Here is a 24868-nt window from a genome sequence, read left to right as displayed (position 1 = left end):
GCAAAGTATTTTTTGCCCCTTTATTGAAGTCTGCTGAGCTATAACTTGGTGTCATAAAAACAGCAAGAGGTTGATAGCCCCTTCAATTAGCACAGGAGCAGGGCATATCCAGGCAGCTAGCAACTGCTTTCCTTTGCATCGCCCATGTACTGCAATGGAGGTAGTTGACGCAGGTGCTATTGCAATGTTTAAGAGATATTTGGATGAGTACTTGGTTGGAATAGGTTTAGAGGGATTTGGGTCAACAACAGGCAAGTGGGACGAGTGTAGATGGGGCATGTTGGTGAGTGTGGGCAAGTTGGGCCGAAGGGCCTGTTGCCATGCTTTATGACTCTATGACTCTCTAATGTTAGTTTGTTCCCTCCACTTCAAGAACATTGTATGTAGATTGGAACGTACGCTGTAGCTTGGACAAGACAATGGGGAAGCAGCTTTGTTTCCCTTTCACTGACCAGCAATTTTCTGCTCTGATTTCAATCATTTAATGTGAAACTATTTCTCCACAAAACTGTAAAGTCGCGGCAGAGGTCTAGGGAATTATTTTAATCACTTATGCCATTCAAGAACATGTAACTTCACTCTAACACCATAATTTCTTCACGCTTCACTTCATGAGTCCTAGCAGTTAGGGGATATTTTTGTAAACTATAATTTGGAATTATATTAAATTAAATCGTCTTTAGTATTGTCAGAGATAGGGATACTTTTATCAAACTGGCTCTGTCAGCACTCCCAACCCCATACCATGTAGAAGACAGACAGATAGACAGAGCCCAAGAAAAATATCTGTAGAAAAGGAAAATGCAATAAAAATAATCAAATTGTAGATTAATGTAGATTAATAAACAATCTAATAATGTATCTCAACCATCAGGCTGTAAGTAGAAGCGACATTTTGAATAAGATCCTAATTGCTTCTACAATTTAATATACAGTATTTGAGATATCTTCAAGACCCCTTGCAATTTTTAATGATCAAATTATATGTTTCTTTTTTCCACAATTCCAAACAGGGAGCAGGTTTTCCCTGAGAACCTGCAGTTTGCAGTGTCCAGACCTCACAATGCATACTGTCAGAGAGGCACCGATAACGCAGCCCAATTTATCAAGCTGTCACTTTGCTGACATGTGCTAATAAATATCCTGCCAGAACACTCACACCTGGTAGCTCAAGCACAGTGCAACATTCCTCTAACCTAATTTGCTAATTGCAGCTTTCCCCATTAATTTTATTCCTGTCTTCGTTGGTGCTGACATGGAAAAGCACAAGATCAAGGAAAATAACCAGAATTTCATAGATTTTTTTTTAGTGGATTAGAGTTCAGGGGAAGTTACAACTGCCCTCCACTTTGGCTTCAAGTGAATCTAAGCTAAATAGTGCTCAGCACCAAAATTACTTAGAACCAAAACCTTATTGAGGATCATTAGTTTCAATTACGCTACCTTGACATTAAGAAGGCCAGTGTCCTAATCTGTGGATGGACCTACCTGGTATCAACATCAACTGCAGACATTTTCAACTGCAGACATTAAGGTTGAATCTATAAAATGCATTAATTTCCAAGATGATGATGCAAATTGTTAAATCAGGATTCATAATCCAGAAATTTATTCCAACAATCTAGAATGAGGAATTCAAGTCCCAGGCAGTGGTTGCCTCGCCAACAGTCTGTCTGTCCTTTCTTCTTTTTGTTATTTTTAGCACGTGTTAAAAAGTATGTTTTAGTGTTCCTTGGTTGTCTTATGTGGGGGGATCGGGAGGGGGGTGTGGGAAACTTTTTTTCAATCTCTTACCTCGACGGAGATGCGACTTTTTCCGTATCGTATCTCCGTCCCCACTGCGGCCTAACATTGAGGAGTTGCCAGCCTTTCCTGGAGACCGACAGGCGCATCAAGCCGTGGGAGTCTGCGGGACTTTAACATCGCGGAGCTTGCGATTCCTTTGCCGGGGATCGAAGCTCCAACCGCGGGGCCTGTGGACTTTAACATCGTGAAGCCCGTGGCCTCTGGTAAGAAGAGGCTGATTCGGGATCTCCATGCCGTAGAGAGAGTTTCAACCGCCCCGAGGCGGGACGTTTTAGTCACCCCGACGCGGGGGCTTCGATCGTCGGCTGCCGGGGCTTTGATCGCCCCGACTGCGGAGGTTTGACTGCCCCGACCGCGGGAGAACAAAGAAGAAGTAGATTGAACTTTATTACCTTCCATCACAGTGAGGAATGTGGAATCCACTGTGATGTGTTTATGGTATCTTTTATGTGGCTGTGTGTCTTGTTGCTTTTCACTTAATATGGTTGTATGGTAACTCAAATTTTACTGTACCTTAACTGGTACATGTGACAATAAACTGACCTTGAAACCTTGAAACCTTGAAAAGTCAGTTGTGGGAATTGAACTCAGCAGATTAAACCATTTGAATATAGATTTAAAAATAAGGCTTCATCACCACAAACATGAAACTAGAATGATGCCAGAACCTCATTCAATAATATCCTTCAGGGGCGGGAATTCCATCTGGTATTTATGGGACTCCAATCTATAGCAATGAGATGAACTCCGAACTGCCCTCTGAAATGGTTAAAGTCATTCAAACTGCTTTATCAGAACATCAGCTATTCAAAGAGGGGGCTTTTAAAGATGGGCCACAAAGGTCTTGCTACATTCTGTAAGCAAATAGAATTTATTTTTGTGAATCCATTATGGAGCTTGTTACTTCAATGGAAAAATCTGGGAACCCACCAATTTAGCTAACTGTTGGAAGGTTGTGATAAAGGGCATTGACCATGCACAATATCTGATATTCCACTTGGGTAATTTACAACCTAATGGTATTAATACAGCACATTCCTACATCAGGTGACCCATGTCTCCTCCCACACACACTCACCTGTCCACCTAGTTTTCCTGTGTAGGAAGGAACTGCAGATGCTGGTTTATACCAAAGATGGACACAATGTACTGGAGTAACCCAACGGGTCAGGCAGCATCTCTGGAGAAAAAGGATTGGTGATGTTTCGAGGCGGGTCTGACCCGAAACGTCACCCGAGATGCTGCCTGGCCTGCTGAGTTACTCCAATACTTTGTGTCCACCTAGTTTTCCTGTTCCTTTGTTTATCTTCCCCAACCCCTCCTCCCCTCTGGTTCTGTCTGCTCATCAATCCCTCCCCATCTGGCTCCATGTCTCATCTACCAGTGAACGACTCATCTCCTCTCCCACTTGGTTCTATCTGCCTATCAATTCCCATCTTGCTCCCGGTATCACCGACCAACATCAATCCCGCAGCCTTCTGCATTATTGTTCTCTCTCAGTCCTGATGCAGGGTCTTAACCCGAAACATCTATTTACATCTTTTATCTCCATTGATGCTGTTTGACCTGCTGAGTTCTTCCAGTTTTCTATTTTAGTTCTAGATGCCAGCATCTACACCCTCTTTGTCTTTATACAATGCAGGGCGTGACATAATTTTGCCAAAGCATGGCTGACACCCTCTTTGTTTCTGTTGATTCAATGGTTCCATTATATTATTTTTCCCATGATAAAATACGTGTACATAAAATTAACGTGTACAATAAATATACCAGTGAAAGATTCCATTCTGCCACAATATAGTTATGGCACAGAAGATTCCAAAATATCTATATACTAAAGCTCTCGTTTGTTTGTTTGTTTGTTCCCGAACTACAGCCAAAACGGTACACGATAGTGCGGCAATGTTAGGCCCACCTTACTCACCGTTGTCCCTTTGGTGCTAATGGAAGAAGTTTCGTGGAAATCGGTGTTATATTTTTCTCTGCAAAGTGCCTAGGCTGCATTTAGATTAATATATCCAGAGGCCTGCACTATGCATCTGAAATCCTCCCACAGCAGCCAGAGATTTTTACATTTGACAAATTAAATAAATCAGAAATACAATACTCATCTCAGTAATGATGACGATGAAATTATAGGATTGTCATATAAACAATATGATGCCTTAATGTCCTTGGGGAAGGAAAATCTGAATCCACCATGGTAGCTTGGGAATTTTTAATCAGTTAATAGATCAGTAACAATGAGCATTAAATCATTAAATCATTGGATTTTCATGACCCATCAGTTCCCTTAAGGGAACGGAATCTACTTTCCTTGTGTGATCTGTATGCAGGGAGACACTGAAGAGGGGTCCTGGCCCAAGTTGGCCCCTGTCCATTCCCTCCCCAGATACTGACTGACCCATTGAGTTCCTCCGGCACTTTGTACTTTGATCTGTATGCATCTTCAGACAAACAGCAATGAGGTTGCATTTGAATTGCCCTTCGAAATAAACCGGTAATCCATACTATTGAAGAGGAAGTACGCAATAAACATCAATCTTTTGAGCAATATCCACACCAATATCCTATGAAAAGTTGTCAAGTCAAGTTGAGTTGAGTTTATTGTCGTCTGCACTAGTACAGTGAGGTACAGGTACAGTGAAAATCCTGCTAGACTCAAACACACACAAAAACTAATTACACATAACGTTTTGAAAAGACAGGAGACTGCAGTCTAGTCGGCCCACTACACAAAGCATGTGGAGGCTTTGGAAAGGGTGGAGAGGAGGTTTACCAGAATGGTGCCTGGATCGGGGGTTATTAACTACAGGGAGAGATTAGGCAGACTTGGATTGTGTTCCCTGGAACGTTGAGGGGAGTCCTGATAGGAGTATACATAATTATGAGAGGCATTGATAGGGTAAGACACAACTTTTTTCCCGGAATGGACATATCAAATACCAGAGGGCATAGCTTTAAGGTGATAGGGGTATAGTTTAAAGTAGATGTGCGGGCCAAGTTTTTTTTTTTACACAGAGGGTAGCGAGTGACTGGATGGCACTGGTCAAGGGTGGTGTTGGAGGCAGATGTGATGGTGGCACTTAATAGATTTTTAGAGAGGCACATGGACTTGCAGGGAATGGAGGGATAAGGATCATGTGCAGGCAGATGAGACCAGTCTATCTTGGCATCCTGTTCAGCACAGACATTGTGAGTCGCATGACCTGCTCCTGTGCTGTACGTTTCCATGCTCTATGTTCTATTTTAACCAAAGATACTAGAGGAGCAAGATAGACCACTCAACCCTAAAAACAGTAGTATGTCATGGCGCCATTTTAGTAGGCAGAAACTTGCAGAAAGATTTAAACAGAAAAATAACAAAAATCTGTGAATGGACAGATGAGATATATTCTGCATTTTTATGGTGTCATCACACATACTGTGGTGCATTTTTGTGGTATCATCGCACCTACAGAGGCATAGCGATCGACAGGTTTTGCTTACTAAAATGGCGAACGTTACGCTCCTTTGCGTACTACACCTCAGTATAGGCAATTTCAACGGAGTAGTTCCTCTTGCTCCTCTAGTATCTTTGATTTTAACTGCCCCAGAAATGGCCGTGATACCAGATTCTTTGTGAGTGTCCAAGGGGTCTGGCGGGGCAGAGAGGAGGAAGGTGGGAATGGGGGATGAACGAAGGAGGGAATCTGACAGAGCACAGTTCTGCAATTGACAGTTCCTTGAAACTGCACTGGGCCGTCTGTTCTGCACTCATGGTATCAGCAAATGTTTACTAAGACACAGTCAGCACAGGCTTGCGAAGGCAGGTGGGAAAGGGAAAGGCACTTACAGACCATCTGCTCCTCCGACTAATAAGGCACAAGATCCTCCATCATTTGCAATGCACCTTTAGCGATATCAACTCTGGTACAAAGTTCAAAGCTCACCAGCATCATCAAGCGAAACATCAGCCCACAAAAACTCAGAGCTGTTAATTAATGATTCATGATTGATGATACAACTCACAATCAACTCCACTCAGGGCATGCCCATAACTTCTCTCCTATAAACTCTTGGGCAGTTGACATGTAATACCGGATCATGAAAATATCTCTTCACTGTAGTTTTTTTTTCTTTTATAGATTCCTTGAAGTTGTCTCGGGTCAGCATTTGAAAATGCACATTGATTTCATATAATGAACAATTATATTAAGATCATTAAAAAGTTGAATAATAAGAGGGAGTTAACTAGTCATTCATATTTGGATCCCAAGTAGGTTATAATCATGCTATCATAAAATCTGCCTATTTACTCAGCTCCTATTTCAGTTCATCGACTGGTAAAACACCCATCCACGTTTTTATTCTGCCATGGTGGCTTTTCTTGATCTATTTTCAATAGTCAGCAAAACCTCCAGTGCCGGTGCCCTCTCTCACAGTGCTCCTGTCCTGTCTGAGCTGTGCGGGCTCACAGTTAAGCCAACGGCACAGTGGTGCAGCGGGTACTCCAGCTGCATCACATCTCCAGCAACCTGGGTTCTTGAACCCTTGGTACTGGCCGTGTGGAGATTGCAAGGTTTCACTGGGACCGAATGTACTTTCCCGAGTTCCCTGGTTTCCTCCCACATTCTGAAGACATTGGGCTGGTAGTTTGATAAGTTATAGGAGCAGAATTAGGCCATTCGGTCCATCAAGTCTACTCCACCATGGCTGATCTATCATTTCCTCTAAAGCCCATTCTCCAGTCTTCTCCGCGTAACCCCTGACACCCGTACTAACCAAGATTCTATCAATCTCTGCCTAACAAATATCTATTGACTTGGCCTCCACAGCCTTCTGTGGCAATTCTCCTGCAGCAGGACAATTGGGGGGTGGGGGGTGTTGTTAATGGCATGCAAGAGAGAATGGGTGACAGGCCAAATAAGGAGGGAGATGCAATGGCTCTAGGAATAGCCTAAATTCTATGCCTGTTTCCGCCCTGTATCTCTAAATTAAACTAAGTAACTAAATAACTATCAAGTACCCATCTATATAAATTTCATTTACCAAACAGAATCCATAGAGTGGTGATTCAATTGCTCATTGAGATATTTCTTAAAGATTGTGAGATTTTTCTGTCTTTACCATTCAAACAGGTGTTCCAGATAATCATCTGGGTGATAAAATATCTTCCTCTTATCCCCTCTAAACTAACTGCCCAAATTTCTCCTTTGGAGGATGGAGTCAATTTTTGTTTGTTAACTCTTTCAAGATAGCTTTATTTGTCATCCAATATTGGACGAAATTCAGTCACCCACAGTCCAACAATAAAAGCATTAAATAGGCATTAAAATTACACAACCCCAAAAACACAGTCCAACAATAAAAGCATTAAATAGGCATTAAAATTACACAACCCCAAAAACACAGTCCAACAATAAAAGCATTAAATAGGCATTAAAATTACACAACCCCAAAAACACACAAAAAAATAAACATCCATCAAAGAAACATCCATCACAGTGAGTCTCCTCCTCCAGTCATCTCTCTCCTCACTGTGATGGAAGGCCACAATGTCTTTCCCTTCTCCTGCTGTCCTCGCCCGCAGTCAGGTTGTTGTGGTTGCAGGCCGAGATGTGTAACCGGAGATATTTAGGCCTGGATAGCATGGACATGGGGAGGATGGTTCCACTAGTGGGAGAGTCTAGGACCAGAGACCATAACCTCAGAATAAAAGGACGTATCTTTAGAAAGGAGATGCAAAGGAATTTCTTTAGTGAGAGGGTGGTTAATCTGTGGAATTCATTGCCACAGACAGCTGTGGAGCCCAAGTCAATGGATATTTTTAAGGCGGAGATTTGACAGATTCTTGATTAGTAAGGGTGTCAGAGGTTATGGGGCGAAAGCAGGAGAATGGGGTTGAGAGGGAGAGATAGATCAGTCATGATTGAATGGTGAAGTAAACGATGGGCCGAATGACCTAATTCTGCTCCCACAACTTACAATGACTAAACCTATGAAGTTTAGTCATTATTTAGCAAAGTAGATAAAAGTTGTCGTTCATTTGTCACTCCTGAAAGTTCTAGTTTCAGGTTTCCACATGATCAATTTTCTTATTTGTTATTTGGAGAGGTAATTTAGTTTATTGTCACTTGTACCGAGGTACAGTGAAAATCTATCAGCAGGCGGAAAGACTACACATGGTTACAATTGAGCCGTCCATAATGTACAGATACAGGATAAAGGGAATCATGTGTAGTGTAAGATAAAGTCCAGTAAAGTCCAAAGAAAGATAGTCCAAGGGTCTCCAACGAGACAGGTCTTCGAGAACAAAGAGGGACCCGGGAGGGGGGCCGTCGAGAACAAAGAGGGACCCAATGAACCATCTGCAGCCACGTGCGGTGGCAGGCCTGGTTTGCCGCTGCGAGGATACAAGACTGCACTAAGAACTTTTGAAACTTTGTCGCGCCAGAAACACGGCGTCACTTTGAGCATTGCCTAGGTGAAGTCTGCTGTATAAATTTACTGGATTGTATGCAAAAGCAAAGAATTTCACTGTACCCAGGCACATGTGACAATAAAATATCATTGAACCATTGGTACCTCAGGACCACTCTCTAGCTACCATTAGGTAGTGTAAGAAAATAACTGCAGATGCTGGTACAAATCGAAGGTATTTATTCACAAAATGCAGGAGTAACTCAGCAGGTCAGGCAGCATCTCAGGAGAGAAGGAATGGGTGATGTTTCGGGTCGAGACCCTTCTTCAGACTGATGTCAGGGGGGCTGGACAAAGGAAGGATACAGGTGGAGACAGGAAGACAGTGGGAGATCTGGGAAGGGGAGGGGAAGAGAGGGACAGAGGAACTATCTAAAGTTGGAGAAGTCAATGTTCATACCGCTGGGCTGCAAGCTGCCCAGGCGAAATATGAGGTGCTGTTCCTCCAATTTCCGGTGGGCCTCACTATGGCACTGGAGGAGGTCCATGACAGAAAGGTCAGACTGGGAGTGGGAGGGGGAGTTGAAGTGCTCAGGCACCGGGAGATCAGGTTGGTTAAGGCGGACTGAGCGAAGGTGTTGAGCGAAGTGATCGCCGAGCCTGCGTTTGGTTTCGCCGATGTAAAGACGTTGACATCAAGAGCAGCGGATGCAATAGATGAGGTTGGAGGAGGTGCAGGTGAACCTCTGTCTCACCTGGAAAGACTGTTTGGGTCCTTGGATGGAGTTGAGGGGGGAGGTAAAGGGACAGGTGTTGCATCTCCTGCTACCATTAAGTCTCTTAGCTACCATTAAGTCTCTAGCTACTATCTATCATTATCTAGCTACCATTAAGTCTCTTAGCTACTCTAGCTGGATATATTTTATTTCTGAGTCTGATGTAAAGGCGGAAACGGAACAATTAAAGCGACATGTTGGAGAACTGCTCATTCCAGACCATGTGTTAAATTAAATAAATGATGGATTGATCAGAGATTGATATGTCGCCATCACCAGACATTGTGCCAAACGTCAACCAAGTCAATGCAACTGGAAGTTCGATTTCTAAGTATACTAGTGACTGCATCTGTGTTCATCACGACAATGTAACATGGGACAAAAACCTTAATGCTCATCAGACCAATGGTCTTAAAAATAGAAATAGGCATGGTCATAATCGCTCTGCATAGGTACTAGCAAAACATTAATCATAGAACATAGAACAATACAGCACAGGAACAGGCCCTTTGGAACATAATGCCCATGACAAACATAATGCCAAGATAAACTGATCTTATCTGCCTGCACATGATCCTTTTTCCTCTTCTTCCTCTTCTTGCGTTTGAGGCAGCAGAAGTTATGTAACGCCCTCCAGGCCCTCTAGCCAGTGCAATGTGCTGTTGTCGAGGGCCGTGAGGTCTACCCCTCCTCCAGGGGACGGAGGACAGCGCAGTCGAAAATGCCGTGCTGCGCTGTTTGCTGGTCTGCTCCACACACGCAGGCTGCTGATGGACGCAACCTCTAACGATGCATGTTGGCGTTGAACCGGCCGACCCCTGTGCGGAGCCGGTTCAGGGCGACCCACTCTTTGCGGGGCATGTCCGAGCCGGGTGGGGCTGTGGAGTTCGGTGCGACAGTGAATTGAGGAGGTCGCGAAGTCTGTTCCCAGCTGGTTCTCCATGCTCCTAGTATGTTGAAACCGGAGCCACAGAGGGTCGCTGCATGACGGGAGAAAGGGCGACGAGATGACAGGCATTGAGGTCCCAGTTGCTATGAATTCTGGGCGAGTTTGTGCAAAGGATGTTTGGCTTCCGATGGGGCCTTGCTCACCAGCCTATGAGTGAAGAACTCTCTGCGAAGCTTGGCGGGTGCGATACCTGCGAGCACCGGCAGGAGATCCGTCGGAGTAGGGCGTAGGCAGCCAGTGATGATCCGCATGGTGTTGTTGAGGGTGGCATCTAGCTTGCTAGTATGAGCGCTGCGGCACCATGCTGGGGCGGTGTACTCAGCGGCGCTGTACACGAGTGCAAGAGCACTGGTTCGGAGAGTAGATGTCTTGGCGGCCCATGACGATCCAGCCAAGCAACGCAGGAGGTTGTTCCGTGCCGAGACTAGCCCATAGCTATTTTTCCTCCATTCCCTGCATATCCATGTGCCTATCTAAAAGCTTCTTCAATATGGCTATCATATCTGCCTGCAGCACCACCCTGGGAAATGCGTTCAAGGCACCCCCACCTTCTGTGAAAAAAAACTTTCCCACTGAGCCTTTCAAATTTGTGTCCCTTTCACCTTATAGCTGTAATCTTTCCACGCTGGGAAAACAGGTTCTGACTGTCTACCTCATCTGATCAGTAATGTTATTGTACACGCCAATGCAAATGGAGTAAGAGCTGGAGCCAATGGAAACAATAATTGTAGCACATAACAATATTAAGCTAGAATACATTTTCAGTCATTCTCCAAGTTGAAATTGTGACCATGTCTGGAAATGGTGGCCTGTGCCATCTAAACGAAATAGCCAGAGTTGTTCAAAAATGGTGCGCTGTGACTTCAGTAAAATACTGGACAATATTGCCAAAACATTTGTGACCAACAGGATTCAAAAATGTCAGGAAACTATTTCCAGTTGCCACTGGAAGATGATTAATTTGGTTAAAAAAAAAGGAACCACAGATGCTGGTTTGTACCAAAGAGAGATACAAAATGCTAAAGTAACTCTGCGGGTCAGGCAGCAACTCTGGTGAACATGGATAGTGATGTTGCATAACATACATATTTGTTTGCCACACTCAGGATGGTCTTCCTATGCAAGGAGCTCTCCATAACGAAATATTGTAGACTGGCATATTTTAAGCTTTAACTTTACTTTAGACTTTAAACTTTAGAGATGCAGTATGAAAATAGGCTCTTCGGCCCACCGAGTCCGCACCGACTAGCGATCTCCTCGTACACTAGCACTATTTTATTCACTAGGGACAATTTACAGAAGCCAACTAACTTACAAACCTGTACGTCTTTGGAATGTGGGAGAAAACCGGAGCACCCTGAGAAAACCCACGCGATTACAGGGAGAGCGTATTGACTCTTTACAGGCAGCACCTGTAATCAGGATTGAATCCGGGATCTGGTGCTGTAAGGCAGCGACTCTACCTCTGCGCCACTCCGCCGTCCAAGCTGTAGGACTATGTGCTGAAGGACACACTGAAGACATGTGGAGCCATTGCAAAGGTTGCATGGAGAAAGAGCACAGTTTATATCTCCCACTGAACTGCATGTTGGTGGACCAGCACAGTATAGAAGCCCCTCAGACTTACTGTTCATGAAATATGTATGGGGAAAAACAGACTCATGTCTCATACTGATATAATGTCAACCTAGTAAGTAAATAGATAAATAGAACATGCATTGTGAATTGTGACTTATGAATGTACTGTATTACACCACTATAAATAAAATATATTTTTGTAAAATAAAAGTATCCAAATAAATAATGAGCAAATTCTTCCATAAAAAATACCATCAACGCCTACGAAATAGTAGACAAAAATCACCTAAAATTATGGATGGTATCACTTAAACATGACAAGCAATGGCTTTTGCGAAACGTTGGGAAATAACATTTAAAACTGATGTAATAACAAGGAACTGCAAATGCTGGTTTACCAAAGAAAGACACAAAGTGCTGGAGTAACTCAGCGGGTCAGACAGCATCTCTGGCATGAATAGGTAACGTTTCAGGACCCTTCTTCAGACTAAGGGGGGGGTGCGGGGGGGGGGGGGAAGGAAAGCTGGAAGAGAGAAAAAGCCAGACAAATCACAGCCAACAACAGATTATTTCAGGTGAGGGGGTTTCCTGATAGGCAGATTGTTTGACAAAGGTTAGAGATAAAAAAAACAGGTGCAAGGCCAAAAGGGGTGCATAGTTGTGAATTGTGAAGCTATTAGAAGGACTTTTAGTGGAAGAGGGATGGTGGATTGGGGGATAGTGGATTGGGGGATAGTGGATTGGGGGATAGTGGATTGGGGATGGGGGGGTGAGAACTGTTGCAAGATCATCCGGGGTTCAAGGGAAGGGAGTGTGGGAGTGGGGTGGGAAAAGGTAAGGGGGGGGGAGAGTGTTGAGCAAAGATACTAGAGGAACAAGATGGACCACTCTGTTGAAATCGCCTATACTGGTGTAGTACGCAAAGGAGCGGAACGTCTGCTATTTTAGTAGACGAAACCCACCGTTCGTTCTGCCTCTCGCAGTGTAATCAGTGTTTTGGGGGAACAGTATGTGTGATGATACCATTAAAATGCAGAATATATCTCATCTATCAATTCACAGATTTTGTTCTTTTTCTTTTTAAATGTTTCTGCAAGTTTCTGCTTACTAAAATGGCGCCATGACATACTACGGTTTTTAGGGTCGAATGGTCTATCTTGCTCCTCTAGTATCTTTGGTGTTGAGTGTTGATCAATTTAAAATTGATGGGTAATAATGCCGCAGAAGTAAGACAAGATGTGGGGACTGTAAGGAGGAGGAGTAAACTGTCCAAAACACTATGGCACAGGAAGCATTTCAAGTGAGGGGAGAAAAGAAAAATGTAGTGGTCATAATGGAAAGCATTGTTAGGGAAATGCATACTCTTCTGCACAGCAAAGACATTGTAAACGCAGTAATGGTCATTGTTCCTGTAGGCAAAAGCAACATAAGGGCAGCACAATAGTGCAGCTGGCAGAACTGCTGCCTCACAGCACCGGAGACCCGGGTTCAATCCTGACCTCGGGTGCTATCTGTGTGAAGTTCTCCATGTGACTACGTGGGTTTCCTCCAGCTGCTCTGGTTTCCTCCAACACCTCAAAGATGTGCGGGTTTGTAGATTAATTGGCCTCTAAAAATTGTGTCTAATGTTTGGTTGAGTGGATGCCAAAGTGGGATAACATGGAACTAGTGTGAACAAATGAAAGATGGTTGGTGTGGTCGGTGGGTCGAAGGTCCTTTTTATATGTTGTAACTATAAACTAAACTAAACTAGGATAAGGAAGTAAGTTCTGCTGAAGTTTATTTGGAGCTTTTTCCACTTTGGTGAAAGATCACCAATCTGAAATGCTAACGGTTTAACTCTTTAAGTATGCTACCTGACCTGCTGAATATTTCTGAGATTCAGTTTTTATTTTAGATTTTCAGGATTTTTTTTGTTTGTGATATCTTAACCTTAAAATTGCAGAATATCTTTAAAAAGTGTTGTACAGGTTTTCCTTGACACTGGGAAACAGTCTGTACGTAGTAAGGAACGTGACCGAGTTTGTCACCTTATATTTCCTTGCATACTTTAGCGACTTGACAGAAATCTCAATGAAGAAAGTTGCTTCTTTCATCACTCCTCAGACAACACTGTACCACTTCTGCAAGCTGTAGTATTTCAGTCTGACAAATGAAAACTGGCTTGAGATGTTAACCTAACAGGCTTGTCTCTTGTGCCTTTCCCAGCACTTCCAACAACTCCTACCAGTCTGTTTGTTGCCATTAATATTCAAGCAATTGCCTGCGATAAATCCCAATCCTGATGGCAGATATAATGCTTTGATGGCTCTGTGAACTGGTTCATTGGCCCCGTATAATGTGTCAAAGCCCTGCCTAATAGTTTGTTGGCTCTATAGAATAATTTGATGGTCCTATATAATATGTTGATAGCCCTGTAGGATGATGGAATGGTTCTATATAACAGTGCAATTACCTTATATGTTGACTGATGGATTTTGGCAGTGTGTATAATGATGCAACGGTCCTATGTAATGATTTAGTGTAATGTTTCAATGATGTTGTGAAATGGAGCAATGGGTTTATATATTTGTGCAATATAACAGTATAATGACTGCCATAACGATGCAATTGTTCTTGAAAGCAATAGAATGATCCTGAATGATTCAATAAGTCTACAAAATATAATTGTAACTGTACAATTGTTTTAATGACTCAATAGCGCTATAAAGTGAGCTTGTGCATTGAATCATTAATGATAAAGGGGTTCTGTTTAAATGTGCTGTGACCCTGTTGAATGGTGAGAAGTCCCTAAACAATACTGCACTGGCTCCATCTAATGTTGAGAAATGGCCACCTGTGTTTCTTGACCCTGGTTTGCACCTGCACTCTCCCCTGTTCCTTTCTCAGTATCTGATTGATCAGCTTTAGTTTTGCAACCATCACTCCACTCGAGATAAACCACAAGGCCATTCATTCTATTGTGGCGTTATCTGCTATCGGACTTCTGAACGGTCCTTCCACAAGCTAGGGTACTGTCCCGATTTTTCATCCTACCTCATTGCAGGCATTGGACTTTATCTCTGGAACTGTAAAGCTGCTGAGAAACTGTATTCAGCAGTTTGGTATTTTTCCTCTTTGCTTCACACTTTGTACTTGAGGTTGGCTCGACTGTATTCATGTAGAATATTATCTGATTTCATTGGGTAGCACGCAAACAAAAGCTTCTCACTGCACCTCCATACATGTGACAATGATAAAGCTAAACTTAATCTTCACGATGTAATTCTGTATCAGATCATATTTCTAAGCCTTAGATTCACCTTGCTGAACTGTTCTGCTTTGACCAATCATCATCACAGAGGTAAGAACATAAGGCATTGAAACTTCAGATGGACACAAAATGCTGGAGTAACTCAACGGAACAGGCAGCATCTGTGGAGAGAAGCAATAGGTGACATTTCAGGTCGACCTGAAACGTCATCCATTCCTTCTCTCCTGAGATGCTGCCTGTCCCGCTGAGATACTCCAGCATTTTGTGTCTATTTTCGGGCTTTAACCAGCATCTGCAATTCCTTCCGACATATAGAAACTTGAGAGACTGTTAAGTGTAGGAAAATAACTGCAGATGCTGGTACAAATCGAAGGTATTTATTTCACAAAATGCTGGAGTAACTCAGCGGGTCAGGCAGCATCTCAGGAGAGAAGGAATGGGTGACGTTTCGGGTCGAGACCTGAAACGTCTGAAGAAGGGTCGAGACCCGAAACGTCACCCATTCCTTCTCTCCTGAGATGCTGCCTGACCAGCTGAGTTACTCCAGCATTTTGTGAAATAAATACCTGAGAGACTGTTAAACTCCCTTCTAACCTCCTCCAGCATTCCATGAGATCCTGGTTAATCCTATTTCTCAGGTCCACTTTCCTATCTGATACCCATAACCTGTGAATTACTTTGTGCCCAGAATCCTGTTGATGTCTTTCTCCAATATACTCAACTTGTGAGCATCCCCAGAGGCAGAGGAGCCCAGATATCCACTGCATACAGAAACCTCGGCTCTATGTCATATATGGCATTGGAAGCCACTGGGTCTGTACTCGATGGAGTTCAAAAGGATGAGGAGGGATCTTATTGAAACCTACTAAATAGTGAAAGGCCTGGAAAGAGTGAATGTGGAGAGGATGGTTCCCCTCGTGGGAGAGTCTAGGACCAGTGCCGTAGCCTTAGAATAAAAAGAACGTAATTTTAGAAAGGAGATGAGGAGGAATTTCTTTAGTCAGAGGGCGGTGAATCTGTGGAATTCATTGCCACAGGCAGCTGTGGATGTCAAGTCAATGGATATTTTTAAGGTGGGAGATTGACAGATTCTTGATTAGTAAGGGCGTCAGGGGTATATGAGGAGAAGGTAGAAGAACGGGGTTGAGAGGGAAAGATAGATCAGCCATGATTGAATGGCAGAGTAGACCTGTTGGGCCCAATGGTCTAATTCTGCTCCTGGAACTGATGAATTTATGAACTTATGGCAGATCCACTTAACTGAAGATTACAAGCCTACTTCTAGATTTGCTAGATGTTCTATCCTGTCAATCCTACCAGCATAAGACTATAGGAACACTAGAAGTAAGAGGAAGAATAAGCTGTCTGATTCTTCCATCTTGGTCCACCATTCAGTCCTTCAATATTGATCTTTCAACCATTTTCCAACACTATCTGCATATGCCACAAGTTCCCTATAGTCCTAAATTCTATTGACATCTGTTTTGAATAAACTCAATAACCAAGTCTTTTTCGGCTTCACAGTGCACTGAACCCCTTCCAATCCAAACTGCAATAAGTATTGTGCAGTTTTACTCATTTTCTCTTTATTGGAGTTCTTTCTGACATGTCGATTGCTTTTGCCAACCCATTTTTTTTCATCTTGCAAATATCAGTTGCCTTTCTTTGAAAGATGCTCACCGACTTGCCATTCCTACATACAAGAATACACACCAACACTCCATCCCAATATACAAAGTTAGAGTCAGCTCGCCACAAAGCTTAACACAAAATGTTGGAGTAACTCAGCGGGTCATGCAGCATTGCTGGACAAAAGGAGTAGGTGACGTTTCGGGTTGAGACCCTTCTTCAGTTATGTCTGAAATTTGTTCCAGCAACATTCAAAGATCTATAGTCTGAAGAAGGGTCTCGACCTGAAATATCTCCTATTCCTTTTCTCCAGAGATGCTGCTTGACTCGCTGAGTTACTCCAGCACTTTGTGTCTATCTTCAATATAAACCAGCATCTGCAGTTCCTTCCTACACAACTCAACAAAGCTTGCCACCTGAACACTAATCCTAAGAGTTTAAATGTCCAATTTTCTTCAGAATTTCTAACTTAAAAAAAAATTGGTTAGTAGTTGAAAAGGAAATGCTTATTCTTTAGCACTTGCTGAAGATTCAGAAGTTCCTTTGAAGCTCTTCCATCCTAGGCTGACTATGGAGAGTGGATGGACTGCAATATCAGGATAATCTCGACATCTCTAATTATATAAGCCCAGCTAAATCGAAACATGTGGCGGTGCAGTAGTCCATAGTTTCTATCTTCTGAGGCATATTAAGGGCCAAAACCCAAATCTCGCCATTGAACATATTTAGAAGAATGGTTTCCTGTAAAATCTGCACATGTTCTCAGAAGGCAAGAGATCTGTTGAAGCAGAGATGTGGGGTACTAGACCAAATTTATTCTTTGGGATCTTTAAGCCGTTTTCTTTTGATTAACATCTACAACCTCACCTTACATCGAAAGATAATTATGTTTAGTTTAGAGATATAGAGCGGAAACAGGCCCTTTCGGCCCACTGGGTCAGCACCGACCAGCGATCCCCGCACATTAACACTATCCTACACCCACTAGGGACAATTTTTACATTTTCCAAGCCAATTAACCGCCATACCTGTACGTCTTTGGAGTGTGGGTGGAAACTGAAGATCTCGGAGAAAACCCACACAGGTCACGGGGAGAACGTATAAACTCCGTACAGACAGCACCCGTAGTCAGGATTGAACCCGGGACTCCAGCGCTGCATTCACTGTAAGGCAGCAACTCTACCACTGTGCCACCGTGCCGTGCTAAGGGAGCTATTAAAGAAAGGTATTATCTGCACATATGATCCGAAATCTAACCGAAAATGGATTTTGTTCCAAATTCTGGTTGCTATTCTTTAATGTACCCACACCCTACCTTTATTTCAGACCAGAATGTTGCCCCAAGGAGATCTACACCAGGAGAAAAGAACCACCCGCCCTTTCAAATGACTGCAGACCAATGCAACCACCCAATGAAACACCCTATCAAGCCATTATGTTTCAGGGAGCTGTTAAAGAAAGGTATTGTATGGCACCAGTAGACATAAAGTTGATGGGCCAAATGGCCTCCTTCTGTGCCTTTATAATTCTGATCCCAAAAGAAATATATACCTTGCCAGTAATGCTCATGTCCCATTAATGAATAACATATTCATTTCTGTAACAATCACACAAAATAAATTAATCGAGATTTATTCATTTAACTGCCCCTAAAATATAATTCAAAATATTTGCCGCAGGAATTCCTGACATGACCCTTGCAATTGTCACTGCACCTCACTGAATTTGCAGAGTTTCATTCAATATTGCTACAATTTCCATTTGTTAATATTTTATCATTCTTTGCTGGAGAGTCAATAGAATACTTATTAGCGAGAGGGAAACTAATAAAAAGTGATTTGTTTATGCTTGGAAGATATTATCTACATTCTTCAGTACAATCTATAAAAAATGTAATGAAAAATAACAGGCACAAAAAAAAAATTAAGTCATCCACAACTCCATCAGTGAAACCCAAGGAAGCAATTAAGTGTACCGTATGTTTTGGTCCAACACACATTCACCATTACAGACCACTCAATATCAACCTCATTACCTTGCTGTCTTCATTAGACTGTGACTTTCCTACTCTACCAGCATCTACATCTCTGTTCTGTTATGAGAAGGGCTCAGTGGTCCATTTAAAAACACTAAACTCATTTAAGCACAACAGCCGGGCGTGTTGGAAGTAATAAAAGCTGCTCAAACTAAATAAGCAACGAGTGGACAGGCATTAGCTTTCACAGTGAAACACAAGGGGGTCAGCCTAATAGACTGAAGGACACAAAGTACTGGAGTAACTCAGCAGGTCAAGGCAGCATCTCTGGAGAACATGGATAGGTGACCCTTCTTCAGACCATATACTGACCAAATTTATTCCAGTAACCCGTAACAATTTGGAGAGTGAAATAAACCAAATGAGAATATTTCATAACAGTGCAAGAGTTTTAAAGAAAGGCCTTTCAGAAATTCCTCCCTTGAATTTGCTCCCCCATCCATTGATTGCCTGGCTAATCTTGAAACTGAATCAATGTCGAGAGTCTCTCTAATCTTGGCTGGCTTCTTGATTTTCTCATTTAAAATGAGTACCTGAAGTTGATGCATTGTGATTTAGTCTGCAGAAATGAAATAGCAAATCACTGTTTAGTCCGTTAAATGGTGTTGGAACAGGCCCTTACCCTCTGGTTGAGAGCTGCTCGTTTTGAAGCCTTTTACCACTTTATAACAGCATAAGTGCAGTTGAACTAAGCAGCAGCAAATGAAAACCAAACATAAATACAGACTGGAAACTTGAAATAGAAGAAGAGTGGGACGCAGAGTTGCAGCCTCACAGTGCCAGGCATGCGGGTTCCATCATGACCTCGGGTGATGTCTTTGTGGAGTTTGCGTGGGTTTCCTCCGGGTGCTCCAGTCTCCTCCCACATCCCAAAGATGTGCGGGTTTGTAGTTTAATTGGCCTCTGTAAATTGCCATTAATGTGTAGGGGGTGGATGAGACAGTGGGATAACATAGAACTAGTGTGAACGGGTGATCAATGACCAGTAGAACAGACATTATCTCTGGATAGAAGGAATGGGTGATGTCCCTCCATTCAGAGATGCTGCCTGGCCCGCTGAGTTACCTCAGCATTTTGTGTCTATCTTCGATGTAAACCAGCATCTGCAGTTCCTTCCTGCACATGATCAATGACCAGCATGGACTCTGTGAGCAGAACGGCCTATTTCCATACTATGGCTCTAAAGTAAACTAAACTAAAGGTCAAATAGCAACTGCGGAAAAAGAAAGTTAACATTTTGGGTCTCTGATCGTTTGTCAGAACCTCAGCCTGATGTGCTGAGTTTTTCCAACATTTGGTGTTTATATTAGCAAAAGAAAACCCATGTTTGCATCGCACACTGACCATGTTTGCATCGGCCACTGTCCGAGTTCTGTGGTTTCAGAGTTGTGGAGACTATTCTGCAATCTCTTGAAGCAACGTAATCACATACAGGATTAGGAATTGCAGTTAGACATTACATGGTAAAGCACAACGAAGCAAATGGTAGCTGAAAGTACTTCCAGTTCTGCAATTAAATGGCTGGCTGTTGAGGCAGTAGGGATATGCTATATACAGAATCATAAATTAAACTAAGGAGAATGTTGGGGCTTTGTTTCCACAGAGCCAACTGAATAACTGTCCAAAATCACTACATTAAGGTGACATTTAGTCAGGCACTTAAATGGTCAAGACATAGAATGATATGGACCTAATATGGAAAATGGATTATTGTCGAGGACAAATAAGGTTGGCATGAATGTAGGAACAAGAAACTGCAGATGATGGTTAATACACAAAAGGACACAAAGTGTTGGAGAAACTCAGCAGGTCAGGCAGCATCTCTGGAGAAGATGGATCAGTGGTGTTTTGGGTTAGGTCCCTTCTTCAGACTGAGGAAGGGTCTTGATTGAAACATCACCTATCCATGTTCTCCAGAGATGTTGCCTTACCTGCTGAGTTTCTCCAGCACTTGGTGTCCTTTTGCCATGAGTGTAGTTGGCCGAATGGCCAGTTTCTGTGCTGTACACACCTATAACTATAAAAATTGTGGAGAGGATAGGATTATGGATTTTGTGTAGAAAATGCTGCTTAAACAATCATGACTGTCACAGATTCAAAGGGCTGAATAGTTTCCTGCAGACCAGAAATGCAAGAATTGCCAGGAATATAAACCTGGTAATTCAATAAGGAATAACCTGCAGTCCACCTACCTTGTGAATGGCCTTATGTCAAATCATTCTGCACTTGCATTTATCATCTTGGTGACACAGTCCTAAGGAGAGGAACATCCTGTTTGTTATTAGGCAATGCATGCTATTGTTTTCCTTAACACAACGATGAATATAAAAAATGATGAGCAAGGTTTCAATGACCCAGCATAGAAATGGCATTATAACCAAGTCCCCTATTGTGAAGATAATGTACGTAATGGAAATAGTGTTAAAGCTGAAAGCTTCTTAATGGTCAGAAGATGCTACATCGAGCCTAAGGAAGGTAAAATATTTAAAGTGTTACAGATACCTTAGAATAAAGATGGAGTGTAATAGCAGTGAGCCAATAATGGAGTTCTGGATTCCCCGGTGTATTTTACAACTTGAAATGCACAATGATTTTTTTTTTATTCAATCATGGGATGTTGATATTGCTGACAAGGCCAGTGTTTATTACCCAGCAGTTATTGCTCTTGAGAAGATGGCAGCTAGCCATCTTCTTAACTGCAGCGGTCCGTGTACACGAAAAATAGGGATCTCTGCTTTTTTGACCCAGCAATGAAAAACCTTCAAGTAAGAAGGGTTTTTTATGTAAGAAGCAAGGGTGGCACAGTGGCACAGTTGCTGCCTTACAGCACCAGAGACCAGTGTTCAATCCTAACTGTGGAGTTTGTGCGTTCTCCTTGTGACCTTGTGGGTTTTCTACAGGTGCTCCGGATTCATCCCATACTCCAGACATGCAGGTTTATCAGTTAATTGGCTTCTGTAAATTGTAAATTGTCCCTAGTGTGTAGGATAGTGCTAGTGCACAGGGATGATTGTTGATCAGCGTGGACCCGGTGGGCAGAAGGGCCTGTTACCGTGCTGAATCGCTCAAAGTCTAAAAAAAGAAAGGTGTGATTGAAGGGGAAGCTGCAAGTAACGACAGGACATCTTTGAGTTTCAAGGTGGGAAGAAGTGGGAGGTTTAAGACGAGGTGTCAAAGGAACCTTGGCAAGTTACTGCAGTGCGTGTTGTTGGTAGTAAACAATGCGGTTGAAAAAGCAACAAATGAACAAATAATAGAATGATTGGTAGCAACAACTTTACAATTAATTTGCAAAAAAAGAGTTAAATGAACAAATGGGTACTCAGAATGCACATTTTATCACCTTGGATGTTTTTGCACAGAAGCAAACAAACAAGAGAAGACAAACAGCTTGCTCTACAACTTGGCATTATTCTATCAGTTGTTTTTCGTTGTTTATTCTAACATCATGCAAAATAAGCACAGCTTCTCTTTAAGTGAAGCCTGGCAACATCAAGCGAAGTGCAATTTGTAAAATAAAAGCTGACGTTACTCCAAGCTGTCACCCAACCATTTCAATTCACCAATGTAGAGAATACATTTCTTAAGGATGTCCAGAGTCAAAGGTGTTTTATTGTCATATGTCCCGAAACGGAACAATGAAATTCTTACTTGCAGCAGCACGGCAGAAATGTAAACACAGTACTCTGTAAACACCAAAATAAACAAGAAAACGTTCCGTATATTTAAAAAATGATAGTGCAAAGCCAAAAACAATGCCTCCATGTCTATTTATTCACAAAATGCTGGAGTAACTCAGCAGGTCAGGCAGCATCTCGGGAGAGAAGGAATGGGTGACGTTTTGGGTCGAGACCCTTCTTCAGACTGATGTCAGGGGGGTGGGAGGAGGCAACAATGCCTCCAAGTCTATGTTGTTCAGAGCTTAGATGGAGGCTAGAGTGTTCAATAGCCTGATGTTTGTTGGGATGATGCTGCTCATGAACCTGGACGTTACAGCTTTCAGACTCCTGTACCTTCTTCCCGGTGGCAGGAGTGAAATGAGAGCGTGGCCAGGGTGGTGTAGGTCCCTGATGATGCTGGCTGCCTATTTGAGTTCAGTTCTGGGCACCGTGTTATGGGAAAGGTGTTGTCAAGCTGGAAAGGATGCCTGAGGTATAGGGAGACGTCGAGCAGGCTAGGACTCTATTCCTTGGAGCACAGGAGGATGAGGGGTGATCTTACAAAGGTGTACAAAATCATGAAAGGAATAGATCGGGTAGACGCACAGAGTCTCTTGCTCAGAGTCTCTTGCTCAAGAACCAGAGGACATCGGTTTAAGGTGAGGGGAGAAGGATTTACCAGGAATAGAGGGGTAACTTTTTCACACAGAGAGTGGCGGGTGTGTGGAATGAGCTATTGGAGGAGGTAGTTGAGGCAGGTAGTATCATAGAGTCATAGAGTGATACAGTGTGGAAACAGGCCCTTCGGCCCAACTTGCCCACACCGGCCAATAATGTCCCAGCTACACTAGTCCCACTTGCCTGCGCTTGGTCCATATCCCTCCAAACCTGTCCGATCCATGTAACTAAGAAACAATGTTTAAGAAACATTTGGACAGGTTTAGAGGGATATGTGCCAAATGCAGGCAGGCGGGACTAGTGCAGATGGCACATGTTGTTCGTTGTGGGCAAGTTGGGACGAGGAGCCTGTTTCCATGCTGTATGATTCTATGACGCTGTAACTCCTGTAGAGCCCTTTGATGGTGGAGAGGTCAGTACCCGTGATGGACCGGGCAGTGTTCACCACCTTTCTACTTCATTCCTGGGCATTCGAGTAGCTGAACCAGACGGTGATGCAACCAGTCAAAATGCTCTTTGTTGTACACCTGGACAGAGTATTCATCGACACACCAAATCCCCTCAATCTTCTCACGAAGTAGAGGTGTTGATGGGCTTTCTAAATGATTGTATTGATGTGTTGGGTCCAGGACAGATCTTCAGAGAGATGCATGCCCATGAATTTGAAGCTTTCTTGAAAGTTTATGTGGCACCTGGAAGTCATGAAGTACTGTTCACACTCTCAACTATTCCAGCCATACCACAGCCAGGCGCTGGGAGTGTGTTGATGCACTGAATGAGAAGCAAGCATATGGGAGTATATCATTCCCCACACCACTCGCACTCTGCCCACTCTGTTTGGTAACTGTTGTCCCTGGTTTCCAGGCTGAGTCTCATCTCATTCAATCACTGCACAATCCGTTCATTCCAACGAGCCTGATCAATGGAAGTAAAGTCGTTGCATATTCTTTCAAGACAACCTTTGGAAACTGCTTGGAAGGGGCATTTCAGCAAAATTGTTCCTTTAAACGGAGTACCAGATTTAGGAGTGGTCAGAGAACATAGAACAGTATTGTACAGGAGCAGGCCCTTCAGCCCACAATGTCTGTGCTGAACATGCTGCTAAAATAAACTAATCTCATCTGCCTGTGCATGATCCATATCTCCCAATTCTCTGCTTATCCATGTTCCTATACAAAAGCCTATCAAACATCTTATCTGTCTGCACCACACCCTGTGTAAATAAACTTGCCCCCCGCATCCCCTTTAAACTTTGCCCCTCTCACCTATGCTCTCTAGTCTTTGGCATTCAGAGCCTGAGAAAAAAAACGCTCTGACTGTCTACCCTATCTATGCCTCTCTTTACTTCATATACTTATATCAAATCCGGTCAGATGGACTTGATGTGAAATTATGTTTCAGCTAAAGACAGCAAATCTGAAACGCCATGAAACTTTCTGGTGATGCTGCATGTGCAGAGTTTGCACTTTCTGCCTGTAATTGTGTGGGTTTTCTCTGGATACTTTGGTTTCTTCCCATATCGCAAAGACGTGTAGGTTTACCATCTGTGAGTTGTCCCTAGTGCGTAGGGAATGGATGTGAAAGTGGGATAACATAGAACTAATGTAATCCAGTGATCGATGGTTGGCATGAACTCGGTGGGCCAAAGGGCCTGTCTCCATGCTGTATCCCAGACAATAGAGGACTGAAAAGCAGTGTGTAGATTAATAGAAGGATGCAAAATTAATAATTAATTGTCACAAAATGAAGATATTCCTTAACTATAGAACTGATAAAATCATGGCATCAAAGAAAAGGCAGTATCAAGGAAGAAAACATTAGAGTGAGAAATCTCATTAGATAACACTGTGAAACTCTGAGACGAAGAGTGAAAATTATTTTTAAAAGATAATTAACAGCTAACAAGTCTGAAACCAAGGGTGTTAAACAAAGAAGCAACACAGAAAATCTATGAAGACAGACAGAGGCTACAAACAAATCTGGGCAAAAATGTAATAATATTTTTTGCTATTTAACTCTACACAAATAACACTCTCCCTTTTTGAAATACCAAAAATTGCAGATGCTGGAAATATGACATAAAAACAGAAAGTTTTGGTATTA

The sequence above is a fragment of the Rhinoraja longicauda genome, chromosome 22 (genome assembly GCF_053455715.1).
Source record: "Rhinoraja longicauda isolate Sanriku21f chromosome 22, sRhiLon1.1, whole genome shotgun sequence".
NCBI lineage: Eukaryota > Metazoa > Chordata > Chondrichthyes > Rajiformes > Arhynchobatidae > Rhinoraja > Rhinoraja longicauda.
Note: the sequence above shows the minus strand (reverse complement) of the source record.